Source organism: Seriola dumerili, unplaced genomic scaffold (genome assembly GCF_002260705.1).
Source record: "Seriola dumerili isolate Sdu_G_001 unplaced genomic scaffold, Sdu_1.0 BDQW01000052.1, whole genome shotgun sequence".
Classification (NCBI taxonomy): domain Eukaryota; kingdom Metazoa; phylum Chordata; class Actinopteri; order Carangiformes; family Carangidae; genus Seriola; species Seriola dumerili.
Genome location: NW_019174307.1, coordinates 15393308 through 15401021, shown reverse-complemented (window position 1 = coordinate 15401021; position 7714 = coordinate 15393308).

Below are 7714 nucleotides of genomic sequence, written 5' to 3'. Positions count from 1 at the left end.
AAAATATAATGAGTTAAAGTAGCGATTCAAAGGAAGTCACAGAGGAAGCAAAAAGTTCAGCAGGAGGGTTGTTCCAGAGCTTGATATCCCTAACAGCATAGGATGCATAATGTACTTTTAAGGCAAGACTGGGTGAGTGCTAGCAGAGTTAGATTATTCAGCGTGGTTACGTATCGACGTATCGAGGCCCAGATGTGTGTTGGAACTAATGGCGTGTATGCCATTTGCCTCGAAGTGGAAACAAATCTATTTTTGGCTATTTCGAAATAGAAAATTAAAAGTATATAACTTTGTCATCTTTGGTCAGTATACAGTGTCTGTGTATGTGTTGCTTGTGTGAAAGATTCAGAAAAGAAAAGTCCAACAGAGAAGCAGAGAGACTCTGTGGGACATGTTGAGGTCCTTCACTCGTCTGGTCGAGAAAAGAAGATAAGTTCGACTCTCAGTCAACACTTGTATATTTAACCTTGAGGGAGGTTTAAGTTAATTGGAAGACACTCTTTGCCTGAGTGCTCTCACCTCATGGCACGTAGTGTAGTTATCATAGCTTATCTTCCAAATGTATCATAATCCCACATGACATGCAAGTCAGATTTCATTTAAATCTGATTACTTTCAACTCTCAGAAAAAGCAAAGTATTTGAATTGCATGAACAATATGGCAAGTCATATTACACGCTGCTTTCCTCTTTAGAGATAGTTTTACATAATTTCCCATTCGTTTTGAAATAATGAATAGACAATGGGCTGTATAATTGTGAGAATTTACAATTCAGAGGACTACGTCGTATAATCACCATGCATAATTCAGAGAGTTGAGCGCATAGGTCACCGGTGGCAGTGGCACAAAAAGTAACTCAGGTCTTCAAACAAACAGCTGAAAATCAACACTTTTTTTTTTTTTTTTTAACTGTGGCTCAGCTTGAAACGTGTCTTTGATGAGGCAACATATTCCTTCAAGATCATTGAGGAGATATAAAGACGTACAAGCAGGGCATCCAATTATCTATACAGCTCGTATATTCTCTTTTGAGCAGGGAGATTGTTTCAGTGGAGTCTGTAAGTTCAGAGGAACTCGCTGATGTGTAAAGAGGCACTGGCAGTAAAAAAAAAAAAAAGAAAAATGGTTATTACATTGTTGGCCAGTGAAAACTACACCTGTACTGAGTGGATCCTTTCTGCCCCTCTAACATCCTCTGGCCTCACACCTCAGTTTGTGCATATAAATGACATACCAAAGTGTGTATGGATAGCCCTCGTTCATACTCAAGGTCTCTTGTTTCAAAGGCATGCTAATGTCTTTCACAGTGAAACTCCTCTCAGCGGCCCTCTTTTAACTGCCAGGGCAACTGTGTAGGAGATGATTGGGACTCTTCAACCATCTCGCCTCTTGAATATTCACACATTTCTAATGGCACACACACGTATATATATATATATATATATATATATATATATATATATACATATCCTAAACAAAGAAGTTTCGTTCAAGAGTGCGTTACCCATCAGAGATTATTTCAATTAAGAGGGTTTCATTTGCTTTATTGCCTTTTTTTTTTTTTTTAAATTTAAAACTTTGTTGTTAATTGTTAAATACATGAGTAAAAACTTTCAATGCTGATATCTCATGCTATTTTAAAGACCCACACTGTGGTAGCACCCACTAATCACATATTTCTCACTTTTTAATTCTTTCTTTGGGATTGCCGTGTTTCAGCACCCAGCACTTCAGCTTCTTATTTGGGTTTAGCTCCCCCTCGAGCAACTAATTAATGCTACAGTACAAACAGCCGTTGGATTTGATTTTCATGAATATTCAAATATACAGCTTGCATATCATTTCTTATGCAGTGTTGTAACACAGGACGTTGGTAAGGTGAGCGTCAGGGGTTCAAAGCCATTTGAGGTTTTCTGTATCGACTGTCCCGACCTGAACAGCAGGTCTGTCCCAACCTTTGTTTGATAGAGTGAGACTTAACAAGGTGTCATGGTGAAATGTGACATGATGTACTTCTAAATTATTTTGACATGTTCTAATTTCTTTACTTCATTGTCTTGTTTTGAAATGTTATAGTTTTAAATTCATTAATTTTGTTGTTTACATTATTTATTTTGTATCTTTAAAAAAAACAAAAAAACAAACATCATTATTATTGATAACACATCTGTGGTGCAAACGTCTTAAACTGTCTTTCATAATTACCAAGCTATAAAATACACAATTAAAAGGAAGCAAAGTGACAAACAGTCAATTCAATAAATAGCCAGTATTTATCTGCATAAGCACCAACAATTGTTTAACATATTTAAAACCATAATTTGGAGCTTTAATCGTTTTGCAAAACAGGGTGGTTACTGGTACCATCTGAGGTTTATTCCCTTTTTTTTGTTTCACAAAAGTGACGCAAAAAAAAAAAGATTAACATCTTTTACTAAATGTATTCATGCATCATTTCCCCCCTCAACATAATTTTTTAACAATTCATACATCCATATTCACTAACTTATAGTACAGAAATTTCATAGTGTGACCAGAAACTAATAACTTAATACAGTTTCACTTAATGCTGCTTTAAACCTCTCCTTCTTCATTCAGCATATCTGAACAGAACAATAGAAATATTTGTTGTTCCGTTCTGCTGAACCACAATCCCTCACATGTTTATTAATGCCATTTTACAAGAGGGCATTGTCATATTTGTTTGCCTTAAATATGTCAACATGTAAAAAAAAGATAAACAGGCACAAGCACTGTTTACCATATTTAATAGAAACGAATATACAATTCTAATGTAGCTATTCAAATGATTTCTACTGTCTTTGTTTCACTCTTCATGTGAATTCATAAGAGTTGCTTAATATGCAACCTCACTTCATTAGAGTAACATTTATGAAAATTATGTATTATGTATTGAAATTACAGCAAAGCAAATACAAACCTATTATTAACACTTGAACTACATCTGTACAGACATTAGAGTCACATCGCCTCAATATTAACAAAGGGGACGTCTTGCCAAAGTTACGAGAGCACAACCAGACTTGTGCTCGGATTTGTACAAAGAAAAAAAAAAAAAAGAAAAAAAAAAATCACAACAGCACTGAAGCACAAGAACAGGAAATCTCTCAGTTGCTCGAGGTAATGTAGGTACACTGCTGTGATATGGCTCTGATTAGGAGAGAAAGTGGAGAATCAAGTGAAAAAAGAAGCTTGAACTACAAGAGGTTAAATTTACAGTGTTCTAGCTGCAGTAAGTTTAAGAACAATCACTGAAGACGTGAAATTTAATTGTAAATTTGAAGTGTGTTGCACAGTTAAGAGGAATGCAGCAAATCTGAACAGAAACAGACAGCGAATGTCAAATTAAGAGACACAATAAAAGGCTAAACAAAACAGTTTGTTCTCACACAGACTGAGTGCCTTACCTGCTGACTTCCTTTGAAGTTTTACAGTAGCTTAGATGACAAACAATCCTTTTTTTAACGTAAGCTAGAGTAATGTTACAGTCCTTTTCATTCAGCCATGCAACCAACAAGCTTCACGTGTGTCCTCATCCTGTGGCTGCTTCTGTGCTTTTATACTGGTTTCAACTCGCAAAATTATACCTTTGACCCCGAGTAGGGCTGACATTCCTTGAAAGTAAAATCCTGTTTGAAGAGAGTGTGGTGTTTAGTTTTGCAATGGTAAAAGTAGACTTTGTATTAATTGAAGTATAATGATATCCCTAGCGTGGATGCTGGGGAAAGCGGAAAGCAGTGAATAATGTATCTCCATGCAGATGTTAAATGAATATGTTCATATATTCATTTATTAATTTATACATTTGAATTGCAATTTTGCTTGCATTTATTCTTTTTCATTACTTAAGACATATCTGTTTTAGTCTATCATTAAAGCCACTCTCTGCAATACATACAATACAATACACTTATTTATTCTTGTGATAATTCCCTTTGAGATAAGATCTCCTCTTTCCTCAGACAAGACAAGACCTTTACTTTTTTCCTGTTTGTGTGTGTACAACCTTCTGCACAATTCCTTTGCTGAGTCTTCTTCCTTTGTATCTTTTTCTTTCTTGCGCATATCTGAAGAAGAACAGAAGAGGAAAGAAGCCCCAATAAACAGACCACAAAGTTTTGCAAAGTTTCACAAAGTAAAAAGGAAATGCCAGCTGAAGAGTCACTGCTGGGCTTCAGGCAGTTCAAGTCACACGCCAGAGGGACCATACGAGAGCTGGTAAATGTTACCGTTGATAAATAAACATTATTTAAAAGATCTGTCAGCTCTTGTTAGAACGTAGCCGTGGTTCATTTGTTTCACTGCTCTGAGGGTATAAGGAATATTTAATCACTCCTCTGAATGACATGAATAATCACAGATACCATTTTCTGGAAGCCACAAGCACAGACACTGACAATGACTCGTGCGCTGATGTTTAAGATTTACATACAATATGAAGTTTAAATGTTACATGCTGTTTCTGAATGACAATCTGTAGAAAGCATCAGAACACTTATTGTTCAGGCATAGACATTATAATTTCTGATTTTACTACTTTTCTGTCATAAACATAATATCCACAACAGCTAGAAAGGCTTCACAACATTGTAAAAGGTGCAATACAAAAGAGAACAAAAGGAAATTAACTTTAAAGAGAACATGTGTATCCTCAAGTAGATTTGCATACTCAACCTCATGCGCTCATTCTATTGACTTGCCATTCACTCTAAAGAATTAAATTTTTATCAATAATACATTTATACTGATAGAAATATTTTAAAGAGAAATATTTTATGGCACAATTGACACAAAAAAGTAAGCTCTCTAATTGCCTGTATGTATCTGAAGCTGCTAGAATCACATGATGCATGTATGTGTAAGGGATTATCTGTAGTGACAAATCTGACTCTGTAGTTCATCTCAGTGGAATATTTTGCATCTTTTAAATTCACTGTTTTTGACTTTACACCCACATCTCTACTGTTCTGGTTCACTCTCGTAGCGTCATTTTCGGGTTGCAGAGGACAGCTGTTTTCAGCATTACCTGCTCAGCGCCAGACAGAAGACAGACAGTTAGCAACTAGCTGGTGAACATAGCGGAGCACTTATCATCTAAAAAGCCAGGTATTTCTCTCTGGAGTTGGTGGAGACCCAAAACAGAGTAAACAGGAGAGTGAATATTGGACTTACACACTGGACACAAACATGGCTTCAAATGAATAATAATGCTGCTGTTTCTGACAGCAGCAGTAAAAGTCTATAGAAAGTCTACATTACATTTTTCCCTCTGGAGTGACGTACCAGCCCAGTCCTGCCTTCATCCCTGCCAAAATGTACAGAAGCAACAACAGACAAGTCCTGTTGCAAGTTCTTGTACTAACTGTCAGCAAATGAAGGCAGCCCTGCATCCTCATTAAGTCATTCTCAGGCAAGAGTGGAAAGTAAATTATATGTTGTTTTGTGCCACTATTGATGGCTGTTTGTAAGACTTCACCCGTACACCACCTCAAAGTGGTGCTCAAAGGCTGACCCAAAGACACCCTGGTTTATGTGTATGTGTGTGTGTGTGTGTGTGTGTGTGTGTGTGTGTGTGAGTGTTGTGTCCTACCATCACTGCATACCTGTGTGCAGAGATGGAAAAGGAATTCTTGTTCCCGAAAATACATTTAACAAAAATTACAATAAGATTCAATCAAAAGCTAGACCGGCTGACACCAATCAACAGCCAGTCTGCAACTCTGGCAACTATATAAAGAAAAACAACAAAAATGAGGTCAGACTCTACAGGGTGTTAAACATACTTAGTTACTTTGCTGCTCTGTTTGTATCCGCTTGTGTGTCTGTTTGTATTAGTCTGTGTGTAGCCATGGTCCAGTCACTCCCTTGCCCCTCCATGCTCAGCAGAAGATGTCATGCTAGTTGCTTGCCCATTGGCACATAGGACACCTGCTTGTTGGCATGGCGACATCTGAGCCTCTGGGACGAGCAAAGGGGCATCTGTTCAGCAGACAGAGGGACTGAACGGGTTGCCCTTAGCAACAGGCTTCAGAGCAGGCCTTGGCATCTGCACATACATTTGATAAATGAGGAGAGTTGTCACACGATCTATTGATCTATCTATCCATCTATCTATCTATCTATCTATCTATCTATGCAGTACATCAGTCTAATGTTGGCCTTTAATTAAACAAACTATGCATGTGGTTCATAGTCACTATCATGGTTCCCCTGTAACCACTGTTACTAAAAACAATTAATTAAATGCAAGATTTTTTTTTCTTTGCGCATTTCATTGATTTATCTAACCATTTGAATGTGTGTTTTATGTAAATTAAATCTTTATAGAAACTCTTAGGTAAGATAATTCTCCTGTTGCTGGCTTTGCCACCCTGCTAACTCACATAAAAGGATTTAATTAATACAAATTATATAAAACGTTTTAGTGTGATGTGATGGTTCAAATCCTGCTTCAGAGGCTCTTACATCCTGCTGAGGAAAAACTCTGAGGACAATTTTTTTTTTTTAAATGATCAGATTATAGTAAAAATTGTCCAATGTTGGCATAACATCTGTCTGAAAATGATTTGTACCAGTCTAAAAAAACATCTCAGTCCAGCTCTATACTCTACACATGTTGCCTGAGACTGCAAACACACTCACCAGCGTTTCGTACATGTGCTGTGAAGACATTCTCATTCTGTGTCCGACCTTGCCTCGTCATTCCTTCTTGTTTGAACTCTTCCTTTCCTACTTTTCCATCTGTTCCCTCAGTGCGCTCCTGTTGCTCATAATGACTTGTTTTAGCAGCTTTGAACTTTGCAGACCATATTATCTCATTATTATTTATATTCAGGAGTTCAGGAGTGCTCAGGGTCGATTTTCATGCCAGGATGCAGATTGGGATATATAGTGATTGCTGTGTGCATGTTGTATTGATCTGTGTCATGTATCATTATACGTTTAACATTGCCCTGCTTTATGACTAATAATGATATGCATGTCATTCTCCATTGCAACATGCCATCTTTTCAGACAACATACAGTAAATATAAAGTGCATCTTATCTGGTTCTAATATAGTTAGTCCATCAGAATATGAATGAATATTTATTCTGATTGTCAGGTTTGAAGGTGCGTCACCTCCAGTCTTCTACTTTTTTAACCTTCACTCCTTGTAAATGCTTAAGCAGCATTTTACACTCATTTCATTTCTCACAGTGAGTTTAATATCTTTTTTGCATTATGTGCCACAATGATGGATTGTCCTGATTGTAGATCCAAACACTGACAAGACAGAGTGGGTGAAGAAGCAGGATAAACCATCATTTGGTGGTGTTTGTCCAGCTTCACAGACCCATCAATGCAGGACAATAAATCTTCTGAATGCATATTTAATACTGACTCAACGTACACTGTAGCTTGAAGGTTAACTTGCTTTTTACTGTAAGTTCAGATTTGTTATTCAAATGTGGTCTGCCTGACATGGCAGCATTTGTCCATTCACAGCACTTACACATGGTTCACTGATTGTGAGTTACTGCAAAAAGGAAATAAAACACCCTATGATTACAATTAAATGTGGCTGGTGTCTTACATTTGAGGCCTCTCTATTGTCTATTGTCTAGTGTCTAAACATGAACACTATCATTAGAAAACTGAATAACATGTTGTTTGTCTTCATAAAACATACCACAAACCTAAAGATGAATTC